The sequence below is a fragment of the Amblyomma mixtum genome, chromosome 2 (genome assembly GCF_055824585.1).
Source record: "Amblyomma mixtum isolate Tamu chromosome 2, ASM5582458v1, whole genome shotgun sequence".
NCBI classification, from domain to species: domain Eukaryota; kingdom Metazoa; phylum Arthropoda; class Arachnida; order Ixodida; family Ixodidae; genus Amblyomma; species Amblyomma mixtum.
In genome coordinates, this window is record NC_143013.1 from 98,451,081 (window position 1) to 98,462,066 (window position 10,986).

General features: G+C 51.3%; 1 pseudogene; it reads right to left on the minus strand.

Annotated features, from left to right (window-relative positions):
- Window positions 1-1,948: 1,948 nt before the first annotated feature.
- On the minus strand, window positions 1,949-6,133 carry LOC149360250 (uncharacterized; annotated as a pseudogene).
- Window positions 6,134-10,986: the final 4,853 nt, after the last annotated feature.

Here is a 10,986-nt window from a genome sequence, read left to right on the forward strand (position 1 = left end):
AATTTTAGTTCTTGTTTTCTCTGTTTACAGTAATGCACATGCAGCACATTAGAAAACAACAGCCACGTGGATTGCGCGATCTAGGAAAAATAATTTATTATCGAATTCTTTCTCTCGTGTCGTTTCGGTTTCAACAGCCAAACGACGGCTGTGCCGTGCCAGATGTGTTCAAAAAATTGGCAGAGGCTCAGCTTGGTTAAGCCCCGAAATTCTTATTCTTCATCCTCTTTATAATGGCACATACCCACGTGGGGGGATTGGCAAAGGTATAGTGGTATACATAAAGAAATTTTCATAGGATTACGATAAAATATCGGAGCCAAACGTGAATTTTGAAAAATGTATTCATGAAAAACGACAGAAGAATATTGCGAAAGCAACTTCATCCGTTTCTTCAGCCCGCATCCGCCGTGTGTACCGTCGCTCTGCGCCGACGGCACGAGCTGGAGCTCTGATTATACAACTGGTATGTTGAAATTGTGTCGTTCCATGCTATTCATAGATTCTTCACCCATTGAAGTATCTTCGGCATTAAGAGCGTACATGAAACTTGTCTCCAAGCTGGCTATCTCCATAGTTTCGCTACCGTTAACACCACTCATTAAACTTGGCCCTGCACTTGTAGATGCACCCGCATCAAGCGATGTTGACCGGCGTGCTCGCCAGGCTGCATGCATATACGCACGGTGTTTAGCTAGCCGTTCTTCGTCTGTTTCTTCGGCGCGGCGCCGTCGCTAGGCCGCAGCAGATCGTTCCAGCCTTGCCCTGTACACATCACCCGTTATAGCGCACTGAGAGGAGCGCAGATGCATCCCCCCCCCCCCCCCCCCCCTGTTTTATCCCGCTCTAGCGAGCGCCCTCTCTCGGCAGCGGCGCAGCCGGTGTACCTCCACCAAAGAGGTTATATATATATAACCTTCTTGACCTCCACTAGGGACCCTACCTCCACCATTGATGGCGCGAGCTGGGGCCCCGGCTTTCGGTCTGTCGTGACGTCACGCGGTCACGTGGTGGAGCGGCGCAGCTGGCGTGTAAGGCTGTACCTCCGCCATCGATGGAGCGAGCTGGGGCCACGTCTCTTGGTGTGTCGTGACGTCACACGGTCACGTGACGCGCCGCTGTGTAAGGAGGCGCCACGACCATCGATGGCAGAAAAGTGCGAGTAGTAATGCTTTCGCAATAAAAAATTAGGCGTGGTTTAGCTCTGGCTAAGCCTGGTCAGTTGCATTCACTGCGATGCTTTCCGAGTTGTGCAGTGCGTTCTTCTGCTGTCTCTCGAGCGCGTTGTCTCTTTCTAGCTTGGTCCTGTCGCCGTTGCTTCTCTTTAGCGCTCTCCGTAACAAGATTCCACCCAGGCGAATCGCGCATACACGCGTCTTTTCAGCGCGCGCCGTATCGTGGGGGCTGCCATCTTTGATCACATGATCACAACGCCATTAAAAGCCTCCTGACCGCTCAGCGGCGCGCCTCGTCGCGATGGCTGCTGCTTGTGATGTTTCGGTTCCGACAGGCAGTGTTTCGGCTGATACGGTTGTAAAGGAGTGGGAAGACGACACTGTGGTTGGTTCAAAACTTCGAAGGAGATGTGAGAAGCCTCATTTGATCACTTTAAGCGTGAAAACGTGATCGGGCTTCATGTCGCGGAGAGCCGCTGAGCTCTGCGCCTTTTCGAGGCAACGGGTGGGTCGCCTGAATGGTTGTCTTTGCATACGCTGAAGGCTTTTCGTAATGTTTTTAATGTTATTATCTAAATCCGCAAGGTTTAATTCTCCTGCGGCAGCTCAGGTCGTTTGCGTATTGTTTAACCAGCAACGAATGAAGCGCGAACAAGAAATCTGAGATGGGAACACAAAAACAGCAGCATATTAGCTCCTGGGGAGCAATTGCAGGCGGTGTTGATTAGCATCATCATCATAAAAACTTTATTTTAAGCAGAGGAGTTTGGAGCTCACAGACCCCTGGGCCCCCGCACGGCCCCATTACACTCAGACGTTCATGTTCCTGCGGACCATGACGTCGGCAGCCCGGCAGGTTGCGATGGCTTGTTTGGCCGGGTCCGCGGAGCGCAGCAGGGTCTCCCATGCCTCCCATGTGGTGAGGTGATCCAGGTCCCGCGGGGGAGGGTCCGCCGGGCAGAGGAAGAGGATGTGGGAAGGGGTAGCGGAGGGATGCTGGCAGAGGGTACAGGAAGGGCTATAGTGGAGTGATATCGGGATTGCAGTATGGGGACGGGAGGGTGCGCGTCTGGAGGCGTCTCCAGAGCGTCTGGTGGTAGTTGTCTAGGGAGGGGTGGGGTGGGGAATAGAGCAGTCGCGTGGCCCGAAAGGCCTGTGTCAGATCGCTGAAGGAGTGCATGCGATCCCGCGTGAATCCCAGATCGGAGGCCGACGGCGCCCGGTTTAAAGACCCTCGGGCTAACGCATTGGCGGCCTCGTTACCGGGATTCCTGGAGTGCGCAGGCGCCCATATCAGCTCCACATGGCGGGGCTGGTGGGCTGCAGGCGAGCTCAGTATGCTAAACGCAGGGACGTGAACTCGCCCGCGAGCGAAATTTAGTATCGCGGTTTTGGAGTCCGATATTATGTAGCGTGCTTCCGTGTGTGCAAGCGCGTAGGCTACGGCTGCCTCCTCGGCTGCCTCTGAGGAGGTTACCCAGGGGAGGGGGACAGTGGCAAGAGCCTGTAGGGAGGAGTTGGCGACGGCCACCGCCGCTTCCTCACCCGTGCATGCGGCGTCCACCCATACGGCATCCGATTCGGAGCCGTAGTATTTGTGGAGCGCCTTTGCTCGGGCTCGGCGGTGCGACTCATGATGCTGGGGGTGCATGTTGCGAGGGAGAGGTTTGACGAGAAGTTCTCGGTGGAGGGGCCGATGGATGGGGAGGAGGGTAGGGTCATTCGCTGGGATACGAATGTCTAGAGACTCCAGGATATGGCGACCAGTGGATGTTTCATCATCATCACATCATCAAGTATTGCGCTTGGCGATGGGCTTCCACAAGCTCCCCAACTGTGTTGTGGAGGCCCAGGTGTAGAAGGCGTTCTGTGGAAGTGCTAACTGGCAGGTGTAGGGCCGTCTTGAACGCAGTGCGTAACATGACATCCAAGGCGGCCGTGTCCTGTCTGGTGAGTCGAAGATAGGGACTTGTGTATAAAAAACGGCTGAGGACGAAGGCATGAATGAGACGACATAGGTTGTGCTCCTTCATGCCTCTGTGGTGGCCCGAAACTCTGCGGATGAGGTGCGATATCGCGCCTGTCACCTGCTTGAGCTTCTTGAGAGTTACGGTGTTTTTGCCATTGTTCTGGATGTGGAGTCCCAGAACCCGGAGAGTATCCACTTCCGGGATGGGAGAGCCATTCAGTTCAATGACAATGGGTGCAGTGGGGTACCTGCGGGTGGATGGGCGGAGAATAAGGAGCTCTGACTTCTCTGGGGAGCACGAAAGTCCGATGCTCTGGGCGTGGTCTTGTGTGAGTGTGGTGGCGTTTTGTAGGGTGCCCTCTATGTTGCCATCACTACTGTAGGTGGTACAGAGTGTGATGTCGTCGGCATAGAGGGTGTGTCTGAAATTAGGTATGGTAGACAGTTTCCGGGCGAGGGGGATGAGGGTGGCGTTGAATAGGAAAGGAGAGAACCCCTGTGGGGTGCCGACGCTCCTGAGGGTGTAGGGTGGGGATGCAAGGGGGCCGAAATGAACCTCAGCCGTGCGGTCCGTGAGAAAAGCCTTAATGTAGGTGTACATACATTCGTGCACCTATGTTCAGTGGGGAGAGGGCAGTCATAATCGCCTGATGTTCGGCGCGATCAAAGGCTTTGGAGAGATCCGAAGCCAGGACTGCCTTTGTGTGGGCCGGAATATCCGGATCGATGTCGTGAGTGAGCTGCAGCATGGCGTCCTGAGCGGAGAGATGGGGCCGGAAGCCCACCATGCTGTGCGGGTAAAGGTCGTTGTCCGCCATGTGAAGTGTCAACCTCGCTAGTGCCACGTGCTCTAAAAGTTTTCCGAGACACGAAGTGAGCGAAATTGGGCGTAGATTTTGTAATGTAAGGGGCTTGTTCGGTTTTGGTATGAAGATTACCTTGGCGTGTCGCCAGGACTGGGGGAGGGTGCCCTCCGCCCAGCATTTGTTGAAGTAGTCTGTAATCTGGGTGACTGATTGGTCATCCAGGTTGCGGAGCATAGAATTGGAAATTTTGTCAAGACCCGGCGCCGAATTCGTGCGGAGAGTCAGGAGGGCCGCTCTGACTTCCGCCTCAGATATATCGGCGTCCAGTTCCGGGTTAGGCTGGCCTGTGTAAGGGGGCATAGGGTCAGGTGTGCCGGGTGAGGTGTACGAGGGGGTACCCAAAAGAAACCGGACTTATTTTTGTTTGAACTTATTTGTTCACATTTTAAGCACAGACCTTCAATCTCCTTCAAAGTATTCCCCACTTGCAATGATACGCTAGTCGAATCTTTCATTCCATTTTTCAAAACATTGTTTAAATTCATCTTTTGTGATGCTTGACAGTGCCTCCGTCGTTTTTTTCTTCACCTCAGCAACATCAGCGAAACGCTTTCCATTCACCTATTTTTTCATTCTAGGAAACAAAGAAAGTGGCACGGGGCAAGGTCGGGAGAGTATGAGGGTTGAGGAATAGGGGTCATGCCATGTTTGGTCGAAAATTGTCGTAGAGACAGGGCTGTGTGAGCAGGGGCGTTGCCATGATGGAAAAACCAGTCACCCGACTGCCACGAATCTGGCCGCTTCCACCGCACACTGTTGCCTAATCTTTTCAAAACATCCAAGTAGAAAGCCTGGCTAACTGTCTGACCCTGCGGAACAAATTCTCAATGGACGACTCCTCCCACGTCGAAAAAACAAATCAGCATTGCTTTGATGTTTGGTTTCACGTGACGAGCTTTCTTGAGGCGAGGTGAATTTGAAGTTTTCCATTGGCATGATTGTTGCTTTGATTCAGGATTCCATTCAGGAACACTTGAGTTGTCCCCATAGCATCGTCCTTGTACGTATTTTTTAATATTTCAGGAGTTTGCATTCAACTTTTTCCGAGCAAAAATCAGAATGTCACCGGCGTACGCTGTTCACAAAAATCAGCCATTGCAAAAACGACATTCACACAAAACAGCCGTCACTCTAAAACTCTGCCTAAACTAGTCTGACCTCCTTCAGCGACGGCACTCGGCTTACTGACTCAGGAATGTTCGTTCTATGCGCTCCTAGTGGCAAAACGCGGTAACACAGAAGCTTTGCCGACCAAAAAATTTAGTCCGGTTTCTTTTGGGTACCCCCTCGTATGTCCGTTAAAGGGTGTCTAGGAGTACGTCCGAGTTGCTGTTGTGTGCGTGTAAGAGGCGTGTGACGTGGTGTTGTGTAGAGGATTTGGACTGTGTGGGATCTATAAGAAGTCTGAGGAGTTGCCAAGCTCGCTTGTTGGACAGTTTGCCGGCCAGTCCGTCGCAAACTTGCCCCCAGTTAGATCGGCAGAGCTCCTCCGCGTGTTGCTGTATCTGCGTTTGCAGCGCGGCCAGCCGCTGTTTAAGCTTTCTGTTGAACTTGTTGCGTTTCCAGCGCTCGAGGAGGATGTGGTAGGCCTCCAAGAGATGGGCGAGGCGAGAGTCTAGGGTGGGGCTGTCTTGTGTTGTTGCGATGTGTTTGGTGTTGTGATGGACATCGGTCGTAAGTGATCGTACCCATTCGTCGATGTCCGTAATAGGTGTGTTTGGGAGGTTTTTCCTCAATGCGCGGATGGCGTCCCAGTTCACCAGCTTGTGAGTGAGGTATGTAGGGCGGGGTTGTTTGAAGGGGAGCGAGATATTAATGATGTAGTGATCGCTTCCCAGTGTGTGTTGTGTTCTTGTCCAAGTGATTCCACGGAGGGAGCGGCTGAGCGTCAGGTCCGGACTGGTGTCCATGCTGACGCTGTTTCCGATCCGCGTGGGTGTGTGGAAATTGTTGTGAGTAGTGGGGCGCAGTTCCTGTACTAGGGCCCAGAGGCGCAGGCCACGGCCTGTACTGTAACGGTAACTCCAGTCGGTGTGCTGGCAGTTGAAGTCCCCTCCAATGAGGAGAGGGTGCTTGCCTACGAGTCCGTGGAGGCCCCGCAGTAGTGTCTCCAGGGAAGACATCGATTGAGAGGGGGGGTGATATATATTTGCAATAAAGATAAATTAGCACTTCTCAAGAAAGGTCCTTGCGCTTTCGAAGTGAAATTGCCGTCTGTAAGTATTGAACTTCCCCTGGCTAAGAGCTTCTCACTCTTCTGTTCGTGGCTGTGTTGTCTTGTTCGCGTTTCATTTCTTGCTGATAGTACATGCATGCAGACATCGGACTAAAACGCTCACATGAACATCGTACGCATTTGTTTACAACCTGTTAAAGGTGCTTAGGAAAACTAAAATATTTTCTACTGGCAGTAGCATGCATCAAGCAGCCTTCACAAGCTGGCATGCAATTGTTTCCAAGGATTCCGCGATATAATTGTTATAACGCACGCATGGCAACGCGTTCATGCTACACGAAGCTCACAATTATGCCAGCCTCACGTATAAAGTTGTTTTACGCTCCATGCTCGATATGCGGACATGAAAATGTTCGAGGTCTCGTTGGTTGCAAGTAATCAGCCGGAGTCACTCTTAGTGACTGTCTCGCATGGACCGCGAGGAAGCGACAACCACCGAGCACAGCAGCCGTGACGCAAACCGCGCTACTTGGAGCGAAGTTCAACAGCAGCACCAAGACGGCGTGTAATACACCGACTGTCGGTGAGCGTTGTCCGCTCGCATGGCTATGCACTGCACAGTATGCAGTAGCGGTATGTCGGAGCGTAAGTCGTCTTTTTTTTTTTCTTTCCCCAACAAACACAAAACCTCCTCAAAATCTTCCAATGACCCTTCGGGACATCTGGAATCGCCCCAGGAGGTGCTCATTTTTCCCGAACACGTCTAAAAAACTTCCCCACAACTAGCAATGTCCAAAAAGTTGTGCGTCCCATGGAAAGCCCCAAAAAGGTTAATTCTCGATTTCCCGGCTCTGGTTCAATAAAATTATTCCTCCTTTTTCATGCAGCCTGCAGGCATCCAAGCGCACATATGTGCGCTTGGTACATATGTGAAATTTGAAATTTGGCACATATGTGCCAAGTTTCAGGAGCATACTTACGTTACAGGTGGTGTAAAACACCTTTCCACTCGTGTGAATGCGTGCTGCTCGGCCGTCCTGCACTTATCCGTTTACGTGAAATGTCCTAGCATTTTACACACAAAGGAAATATGAATTCAAAAAGTCATCCGATTTGGCCCATATAAGAGCAAATAGCAGCGCCATACACGTAGAAGTCATTTCAGTTTACTAGCTGTGCTCTTAGCACGAATTGCATCCTGTCGTCCATACCGGCGAACAAAACTTACGTTCAGCGGCGCAAATCTGAATGAATACAAACAGCAGACGCAAACGTATGCACCATTTAGTACACAGTGTACATAGCACTACGGCGCCATGCATATAATGATGGCCACTTTTCTCTCCAGCTCTGAGACATCTGCAAAATGAAGCAAGTAAAATAGAATACAAGCTGAAAGTTTATGCACCTTAAACGAGCATTCTAAGGACTACAAAAGAATGCAGATATGCACACGCAAAAGCAAACGTATGTAAAGAGCAACTTGGGTGACAAAAGAAAAGACGAGATGGGCGTACGCTGCAGACACGCAGTTCCAGGTCACGGATTTTCTTCAAGTTGAAACCACCCTCACGCTTAGAGACTCGGAGCAAGCTTCAGCGACGTGTTATAAAAAGAGAAAAAAAAATATTAGTTCTACTAGGCGAAAATAAAAAAGTGCAAAAAGGGTCTGCAGTATGCTTAAACAAATAAATAAAATAAATAAATAAATAAACAAAATTAACCAACATACCTTCACGACGTTGCCTACAGAAACCCAGGGATGGAATAGAAGGCTGCAACAGCTGAAACAATGAATTGAACTCAGCCTTCTGTCCTGCGCCTTCTCACAGCACAGCGAACGCTCAAACATACGCTTTACACCCCCGTAACGATCCTGGTAGTTTTATTTTCTTGTGACTAAGTGTGGAGATAAGACTGCTTGGAGACAGACGGGAAGGTGAACGTGCTCAGGTACGTGCGGTGGCGCGCTGCATCTATGGTGCGGCAGACCGCGCATGCGGCACAGTCCAGCGTGGGAGTCGAGATCAAGGCACTATTAATCCGGTGGGGGAGAGTCAATATAACCAAGCAAACACTGCACAAACTATACCGCTGCGACAGGTTGGCTGCGCGGTGGCGAAGTAGGTAGAGCATGGCTAATCCATGGGCCTCGCAGAAAGAGAGTGGTGGGTCTCCGAAGGTCCTTCCCGCCTCAGACCGTAGTAGACGGCCACGCTACCACCACCAACGCGCTGCAGTCGTCGGAGGCGCTGAGGAATGCAGGGTATGTGCGAGGAGTCGCCTATTGCCACGAACTCCGCTGCCGCGAACGCCGCCTCGAACAGCGGCATCAGTAGGGCCGTGAAGCTGCGCAATGGACTTGCGGTGCGCCGTCGCGGCATCAGTTCCAAAAGGAATGGTATGGGCACGCCGAGGTGCGCGGGAAAACTGCCGTGAATCCGTAGCTACGAAGTCCATGACAGCCGCGTTGGCTCAGTGACGAGAGCAAGAACTGCCGCACGCTGGGGCTTGTGCTCGAAAGTCTGGGGCAGCGCGAATAAGTGCGCGCAAAATGGCTTCCGTCCAGCGAGGAAGCCGGGCGAGCGACGGGAGGCCATTACTGCACTTCTGCTAGACAGCGGCGCATCGAGGAGTGCTGATAGTCGGAGACGATTGGAGGGACCACCACACAATGTTGAAGTTGGGCGGAAGCTGGGAAAACGCTAGAAGACGGGAAAGCTGGTGACCGCCGCTGCCGGCGGCGCGATGAAAATGCAGACCGCCGTCGCCTGCCTGCAGCATGGAGCCCACAGCCCACGTGCGAGAAACGGATGCGCCGAGAGAGATGCGGGGTTACTGTTTCCTTCGGCTGTTTCATCTCTCAAAACGACGAGCTCAAGAGCAAAACCTTCTCTCCCCGCAGCTTGTGGCCCGAGGGAGAGAGAAAAGAGAGCGAGGAGTCGATTTTTATTTCTTGTTTAAAACCATTGGTCCCGAAAACGTTATACCCAGTTACCTTTCTGGGACCAAAATGCATTAATTCGTTTTTGTTGCTGCTTAAAACTCTCGAAAAAACGTTCCTAGACCTTTAGTAGGAGCACTGCCTTTTTGCTTGTGTTTCTATGTCTTGCCTCTATGGTCTGGAAATAAATAAATGCTGCACTGGGACTAGGACATTCCATCTTTTTTGAGCGCACATGGGGAGGTCCGTTTCTTGTTGGGAACCTAATTAAACCTCGGGCGCTCCTTTTATGAATGGCCGCACACCTTAACTTACGAGCAATAGGGTCTCAGCACACTGCACAGCAAATGAAAGCACGGAGTGACAGTTCGGTGGCGGAACAGCTTGTTCATGCGGCTATGTTGTGCACTTACCCTCACATATTTTGCAAGATCGAAACCATTCTTTCTATATTGGCTACCTAGCGCTAGCGAACATGTCTGTTGCGTTTGCGCGTTCGGAAGGGGTGGATGGCGAACGGGTGCGAACAGGGGCAGTACGTGTTGAAGCCGCGGCGAGCGAAGCGGAGGCAGAACGACCAAGCGATCTGCTCCCTGCCTTCTTAACTAGAGAACAACGCTTCCCCTCTTCTCAGCATTGCATCATCACACACGTCACAGTCGATCACGTGACACTACATTCCAGTCGCGCACAATGTGATCACATGACACTTGTGCAGTTCGTTTCCGGGAAGTTCGCAAACGATCGCATCCCGCATCTTTAACTGTCTCGGTTCTTGCAATCCCCAACTCAGCACGTATTTTCTCTGCCTTTTCACATCTTTCTAGGAAGAACACATTCGTCAGCCACCAGCGACATTTCCACTGCTGCGTCGAGGCATACACGCCGACGACTTACGAGGTCTGTAATGGCGCCATGTTCTGAGCGCATCTGTGGCGCCATCTGGCCTCAAACGAAAGAACTGCGCGCTGTAAACGGTCTATATCTACAAAAACATGAGTTATAGCGCCATACAACAGTGCTGCGGACTACGATTTCCTGCTTAGAACAGTTTTTTTTTACGAATATTCGATACTTGATCGAATAACCATAAAGATATCCGATTCGTGCTGGAGTTAATGTATCACTTTCCCATTCGTTTCCAGTGTGGTGTTAGCCTGCACTAAAGTTGTACTTACACACCCCTAATTTTCGTCATCCTCATCAATATCAGCCTGGCTACGCCCACAGCAGGGCACAGGCCACTCCCATGCCTCTCCAATTAACCGTGTCCTTTGCCAGTTGCGGATCTCATCCGCCCACCTAACTTTCTGCCACCCACTGCTATGCTTGCCTTCTCTTGGAAACCACTCCGTTACCCTTAAAGACCAGCAGTTATCTTGCCTTCGCATTACATGCCCTGCCCAAGCCCGTTTCTTCCTCTTGATTTCGACTAGGATGATTCTTTCCATAGGTCGCTGCGTTGTGCTTAAGCTGAACCCTCTTTGTTAGCCTCTACATTTCTGCCCCATAGGCGAGCACCGGTAAGATACAGCTGTTATAGACTTTTCTGTTGAGGGATATTGGCAAACTGCCATTCATTATCTGAGAGAACCTGCCATATGCGCTCCACCCCATTCCTATTATTCTAGTTATTTCCCTTTCATGATCCGGATCAGCGGTCAGTACCTGCCCTAAGTAGACATATTCTCTTGCTACTTTCAGCACCTCGCTACTAACTGCGAACTGCTGTTCCCTTGCTAGCTGTTGAACGTTACTTTAGTTTTCTGCATGTTAATTTTTAACCCCACCGTACTGCTCTGCCTGTCTAACTCATTGATCATGCTTTGCAGTTCATGTCGTGAGTGACTTAGCAA